The following is a 7,502-nucleotide window of genomic DNA, read 5'->3' as shown; positions in this document are numbered from 1 at the left end:
CCGCGCGGCGTCGCCTAATTCAGGACACCCATCCGGGGTCCAAAGTGTCCGCGCAGCGAATGCTCGCGCCCTTCCCGGTTCCCCCGCTCCCACCGCACCCGGGGCGCCGTTCGCCCCGTCGGACCCCTCCCAGAGGACCAGCAGCACAGAGGACACGAGCCCGACCCTCAGCGCAGCCCGCAGCCGCCCCCGCTCGGGGCCGCCGCATGGGCCACCCACACCCTGGACCGCACTGGACAGCCGCATCGCCGACGACCCCAGCCCCGAGCCCCAGCCGCCGCGGCCGAAACGACCGCCGCCGCCCCACACTCACCGCGGCGCTCCATCCCGCGTCTCGGACGCGGACGCCCGCCCAACACTCACGGCCGCCGCCGCCTCCGCCGAGGGCTGGAGCTCGCCGCCCCCATCCCCCACGGCCCGCGGACGCCGGGCCAAGCCGCCGCCGCCGCCGCCGCCCCAGCAGCTACGGCCACCACCACGCCGCCCCGCTCGCTCCGCCCCCCAGGCCTCGCACCGCCCGCCCGGCCGCGGCCCGCCCCCTGGGGCCCAGCCCATTGGCCCGCGGGCCCGGGGGGGCGGGGCTCCGGCGCCCTGCCGCAGGTGGGGGCGGCTGCCGGCTCCAGCACGCGGAGCGCGGGTTGTCAGCGGCGCCCCAGCGGGCAGGCTGTCCCCAACATTGCAGGAGGTGTTAGCCACCGTGTGCGGCTTGCGGCGCGACAGGCGGAGCGAACCTTAGGCACAAGTCACCTTTTGTATCGTCCAGCAGGTAGCAGATCCTCTGTTCTTGTTTAAATGGACATTTCTTTGGTGGGCACTGAATTTCTCCCTATGGGCAAACTGATCTTCCACTTGCTTTGTCTGCCTTCTTCCCACACCTTCCTTGTCCCTTTCAGAACAAAAATACATGTTGTGCTCAACTTTAAAACTGACCCCCTTTCTTCTAGCTTCGACTGATTGTCATTTTCAGAAAACTAAACTACTCATAACATTAAATTTTATATATAGTACCTGGCTCAGTAAATACTAGTTGAATGCATGTCCCCCGACTATGCTTCTTGCTTCTTACCATTAAATGCTCCTTGAGTAATGGGACTCATCAATGCTGTTGGGGAAACGAACAACCAAAATTAAAGCCTTTATCTAGATGTTGGATCACACATCATATATGAAAAAAGTACAGCATTTCTATTGAATAGTTAGAGTATAAATTAGTAACACTTAACAACTCTACCAGGAATACTCTTTCTGTCGTCTAGGCTAAGACAAAGCAGGCACTTCATGAATAGTTGCTGAATAAATGAGCAAAATTATAGGAAGGGAATTTGAAAAAAAAAAATCCCTCAATCTCATCCTTCCTTTAAATCTTTCTCAAATATATTAAACACCTGTCATAGTCTCCACTTTTCGTCATTAGTCGGGAGAAATAGGATACTTGAAAGCATTCTCAGAGAAAGATGGTAATTCATTTTTTGCAATAAAATAAATACAATTATTAACTGAGAAAGAATGAACATCAGAAATCTGTCATCTGGGACAGATCTCTCATGTGTGTAGTAAAGAAAAGAAGGAAGAAAGGGCAATACCTCCACCAAATCCTATAATAGTGTCCCAGCACATGACCTTATAAACTGACTTGTTCTTACCTGTAAGGGTTTCTTGGTTAAAGTGGCTCAGAATCACAGTTTTGGAGCACAAGGAATCACAGACAAAAAGTCAGAGACATATTTGGATTAATATGGATTAATAATGAAACTTTCTGACAGATGGTGTAATACTGCTATTTTATAACTATAGTATTTATTAATAACACATAACCACTCTGCCTATTGAAATGTTCTTCATTCCTTCCATGATAAAGAGAATACCACCTCTTCTCTGAAGCTTTCCTGTTCTCCTCACTGAAAACCAATCATCCTATTTGACATTATATGGTATATAGAATCCTATTTTTGTGCCACTTGTGATTCTCATGAAGTATTTTATTTGGTTGTATTTATTTCTACTAATTATACTATACAGGTCTACAGTATTATGTTACTTTGGCCTATGTTCAATACAGAAGGGACTGCTACTAAGTATTTTCTGGAGGAATGTTGAGGGAATGACCAGTGAGCCCAGGAATAAAAATCTTTCCAGGATGCCTCTTTCTTTCTTTCTAATTTCTTTCTTTCTTTCTTTCTTTCTTTCTTTCTTTCTTTCTTTCTTTCTTTCTTTCTTTCTTTCTTTCTTTCTTTCTTTCTTTCTTTCTTTCTTCATAAGCTCTGCTCAACCTCTTGGAACTAGTGAAACCAAGTGCAATGGCCATGAAAAGTAAAACCTGCCCCGGGTACCCTGTGCCTTGAGTTGAAGGGCCTGATGATAATAGGCAGATGCTCCATGCGGCAGGTGGAGATGGGAGTCCAGCCCCACAGGATAGTACAGTAGACAGGTGCTCTACCTCTCCATCATGCTTCAGTGACAGTCTGTTTAGTAGAGTGCAACATGGTCCACCAGACCTATCATATGTTTAATTATTCCACAAATACTTTTTGAGTACCTCCAATATGCCAGGCATTGTTCTAAGCACAGGGGTTACATTAATGAACTTTAAATCCACTTCCAGACTCTCCTCAACAATGATTACATCCCTGGGAGAAGAGAAGAAATCATGGAAGCAGGTAGGGAAGGCCCAAAGGCAGGCAGCTTCCCTGTCTTTGCTGTTGTCCTTAACCTGCACTGCAGGAGCATTTAGAAAGAACCACAGAGAGCCCGACAGGCCACAATGAGTACAAAGGCTCCAGATTCCAAAGTGTACAAAACTCACCAAGCAGGTTATTAATCTTGATTCTATGATGGTTGTAATTGAGAAACAAGGAATCAATTCAGACCACATGCTGGAAATGAATGTGAAAGAGATTGCAAACATCCAAGAATTCTGTGTTGCCATCAGGAGAGGAAACTAAGATTGACTGAAAAAAAATAAAGAAAAACTCAAGTGAGTATATGCATATATCATATTCATTTTATGCCTAAATTAACATATAAATCTCAAACCCCAGTTCTTTTCCATGTTATTGTAAGTTCTCTGTAAGACATTTGATGACATGAACCTCTGAGCTTGAGTCATCACATACCAGGACCTTACCTAATGTCCTAAGAACACGTGTAGGGAAACTCTCTCAATAATTAATGGTTGGCACAAAATAATACTATTGGCTTAAAAAATTGAATTATTGATGTTGTTGTGAATAAAGAGGTGATGATGATAGTAATAAAAACTAGCCCTCCATGGTCTACTCTGTTGTGGATACTGTCTTAATTATTCTTTACATTTAGTAAGTCATTTAGTTCTCACAAGCCTATGAGGTACTATTATTATCCCCAGTTTACAAATGAAAAACTGAGGCACAAAACAAAAGAAGTTCAATGAAGAGTTTCTGCTGGACTTGGGGTGCCTGGGTGGCTCAGTTGGTTAAGTGTCCGACTCTTGATTTCGGCTCAGGTCATGATCTTGGGGTCCTGGGATCGAGCCCTGCCTCGAGCCCCATGTCAGGCTATGCGTTCAGCGGTAAGTCCGCTTGAGATTCTCTCCCTCTGGCGCCCCTGCCCTGCTTGTGAGTGCACTCTCTCTTTTTCTCAAATAAATACATACATACATACATACATACATACATACATACATAAAGTCTTTCTTTAAAAAAAGTTTCTGCTGGACTTAAAGTAGATGTTAAGATAAAGATAAGTTTGATCACTCTTTCCTTGGAAAAAATAATGGGGAATCATTCCTCTCATTCTTACTCTACCACTCTGGCCTTCTTGCTGTTTCCCAGATACCCCAAGGTCTCTATTGCATAGAGCTTTTGCCTTTACTGTTCCCTCTACCTGGACTGTCTCTACATGACTTCCTCTTTGTTCCTTCCCAGTCTCCTGTTATTCTGTATCATTGACGTATTCCCTGGCCAGTCCATAGAAAACAGCATTTCCCCTCTTTGATACTCCCCCATCTTTCTTACTCTGTTTTAAATGTTACTATGGCACTTAGCCCTCTACTGATTTGGGATAGTTATTAGCTTATTTACATGTATTTTTATTTTCCCTCACTAGTGTCAGAAGTTAAGCTCCCTGGTGGAAGGGACTCTGCCTGTTTTTTTCACCATTGTGTCCCCAGATGGTGGAAAAGTACTTGAAATTAATCAACAAATGAAAAAGTTTAAAGAAAATAACATATGCCTAAATATTAGATTTCTCTTCTGAAAAGATTAGTTTGTTAACATTTTGAAAATTTTAATCAGATAAGAACCGTATTGCTTTGTTTGACAAAGATTTTATATTACCTGCTTAGAACCAGCATATTAACACATGACAAATTTAATTATTTCACCCAATCTCTATCTGAAAGAGCCATAAATAACTCTAGAATCTAAAATTATTTCCTTCCTTCTTTAAAGTGGAGGGGCAAACATTTTCTGCTATTGTTTTTCTTTCATTTATTCTGCCAAATGCTGACTTAAGAAAGCAAATACAGCTACCCCTCACCTGTGAATTCTATTCCATGGTCAACACGATGCTTTGGAGTACATCCTGTCATTTGATCTCACCAAAACATTATGAGATAGGAAGATGAGATCCGTTTTTCCCAAGAGCGTATGATAAATTTTCAGAGTTAGAAGGATATTAGAGCTCATCTACTCCATTCTCCTTTATTTTATAAGGAAAGCCTAGCCCAGCTTTCTCAGAGATCATACAGTTAGTCCTTGGCCTAATTCAGCTGGAACTAAGACCAGAGCTCTTTCTATACTAACTGATAGATCAAGCTCTTAGAAAGTCTGTAAGTCTATGAAATGAGATTAGAGCAGCTACCCAAATCATTTTTAGTTTCATGTGTAAATATTTAAGCTATATTAACATGTTTAAATAGGAAATTTGTTCTACAGATTTACTGCTATTATTTTGGAGGTCTGACCTGTTAAGTTACTAAAATTAATGGCCCTAAAAAAATGAATGGCTTAGCATGTACCCAATGAGGAGTTTGGTTTGCTCTTGAAGTAGAAAGTTGTCCTGAGACATTCTGGAACACACACACAGATTACTGTCTTTCTCCTAGGGAGAAGGCTGGTTGGCTTTAGGAAGGAGTAAAGCCCAATGGAAACATTGCTAATCTCTTTCTTTATCTACTTACTGAACAAATATTGCTGAACTCTGAGAAACAATGCTACCACTAGGGACTTTAATGAGTGTTTATCTTTCTAACTGCATATTTATATAGGGGAGGCTGCCTGTGGCTTGCTTGCCAGAGGATTGGGAAGTGGCTGCTTGTAAAAGTTGAAAAAACTTAGTTTTACAAACCTGTTTCAGCAAAGTCTCCTTTCAAGTTTATTCAAGAGGAGGTTGCATTCTATAGCATCAGAAGAACTATTATTATCTCGTCATTTAGGTACCTGGACTTAAACTATTTTATTCTGGGATGCCTGGGAGGTTCAGTCGGCTAAGTGTCTGCCTTCTGCTCAAGTCATGATCCCAGGGTCCTGGGATTGAGTCCTGCATCGGCTCCTTGCTCATTGGGAGCCTGCTTCTCCCTCTGCCTGCCTCTCTCCCTGCTTGTGCTCTCTCTCTCTCTCTGATAAATAAATAAAATCTTAAAAAAAATAAACTATTTTATTTTGAAACTATCTCAATAGCTGGGGCTTAAATTAGAAGGAAGAAAATATAGGGAAAAACTAGTCCTATGTGTTAATAATCCTATTAACTCTTACTGGTGTCTGGAAATGTCTATAAACGCTTCTGTTTCGAAGACCTTAGAAAATATTAATTGATTATCACTGATGGACTGATATCCTTTGCCAGTGATAGATTTGACATTGTTATTATGCTTGATGACATATTCAATTTAGGATGCTCATCAGTGTAATTAAATTTTGTCTGAGAGCTACATGGTCCTAGAGTATATGAGGTCACAAACATAACCATATATGTTACTAGCCAGAAAGCTGATGAAATCCCTGTTATGTAACATCACTGAAACCATCAGCCTAGTATATTCAGGGTGGAGAACAAATGGAGTGGCAAACAAGCCATCCAGACTGTAAGTTGCCTTGCCTAGGAGTTAGCCTGAGTCGCGCTACAAGGTGAAACACGCATCTCTCGTGTGAATAGATGAAGACAAATACGCTTAGTTGGAATGAACAAGATCAAGCCAACTTCTAATGATTTCCTTCTGGGTAATGACTAAGAATCAAGAAAGAAAAAAAGAGAGTTCCATTCTGGAAAAATGACTAAAAGATAAAAGAAGCTTATCAAGAAACCAGAATCTAAGGAAATGAGTAGACCGGTAGACAAGAGGTCTTGATATAGACCTTGGAGTTAACTTAGATACTAAAATGAGTAGAAGCATAGAATGTGGGTCAAGGAACAATGGCTTTTAGAAGGACTCCTTGAAGATGTTTCATGGAGAACTGGTATTTTAATCTACACAAGCTTTTCTGGAACACCAAGTCAGTGAAATGGAGCTGCCAATGTCAATAGCAATGTTATATTCATGAATTAGTGTTTGAAGTGCTATGAAACTGAAGGGGCTAGGTGGTTTTGGTAGTGGGGGTTGGACAAGACTGTGGGGAGAAGGAAAAGATAAAGGGCATAGCACAGGGAAAATTTCTTGAGAACAAAATAGATCACTGATTTATCTTACAACATGTTATGGGCTGAGTTGTGTTCCCTCAAAATTCATATGTTGAAGTTCTAACCCCTCATACCTCAGAAAGTGACTGTATTTGGAGATAGGGTCTTTAAAAAGGTACTAAGTTAAAATGAGGAATTAGTGTGGGCTCTAATACAATATGACTGATGTTCCAATAAGAAGAGAAGATTAGAGGGTGCCTGGGTGGCTAAGTTGGTTAAGTGGTCGACTCTTGATTTTGGCTCAGGCCATGATCTCAGGGTCCTGGGATCAAGCCCCGCATCAGGCTCCACACTCAGAGGGGAGTCTGCCTCAGGATTCTCTCTCTCCCTCTGCCCTTCACCCCGCTCTCAAATGCTCACTCTCTCTCTCTCTCTCAAATAGATAAATAAGTCAAAAAAAAAAAAAAAGAAGAAGAAGAAGAAGAAGAAGGAATAGAAGATTAGGGCATAGACACACAGACCATGTAAAGACACCCAGGGAGACCATGTGAAGACACAGGGAGAAGACAGCTATCTATAAGCTGAAAGAGGCCTCAGAAGAAACCAACCACACCAAGACCTTGATCTTAGACTTTTAGCTTCCAGAATTGTGAAAAAATAAATTTTTGTTAAGCCACCCAGTCTGTGGTACTTTGTTACGGCATCTGTAGCAAACCAACACACAAGGTAACACCATTTAAGTTCTAGGAATCAAATAACAGTACCATTAATGGGTTCTAGTTTGACCCAAGACCATTTCCTTCTCCTGCCCCATAGACATATGAAGTCCAAGTTTGGCTGAATGTTGCCATTTTCTAACTCTTTAAGAAGATATTTCTTCTTCATAATATTCACAAGTTGCAATGAGT

At 42.2% G+C, this 7,502-nt stretch overlaps 1 long non-coding RNA gene across 1 annotated transcript; it reads left to right on the top strand.

Annotated features, from left to right (window-relative positions):
- The first annotated feature begins 534 nt into the window (after positions 1 to 534).
- On the top strand, positions 535 to 7,270 carry LOC118554851 (uncharacterized). Its single transcript, XR_013447550.1, has 2 exons — positions 535 to 766; positions 7,037 to 7,270. It is a non-coding gene; the product is annotated as an uncharacterized LOC118554851 (long non-coding RNA).
- Positions 7,271 to 7,502: the final 232 nt, after the last annotated feature.

Source organism: Halichoerus grypus, chromosome 5 (genome assembly GCF_964656455.1).
Source record: "Halichoerus grypus chromosome 5, mHalGry1.hap1.1, whole genome shotgun sequence".
In the NCBI taxonomy this organism is placed as follows: domain Eukaryota; kingdom Metazoa; phylum Chordata; class Mammalia; order Carnivora; family Phocidae; genus Halichoerus; species Halichoerus grypus.
Note: the sequence above shows the minus strand (reverse complement) of the source record. Positions and strands in the feature narration are given on the sequence as shown.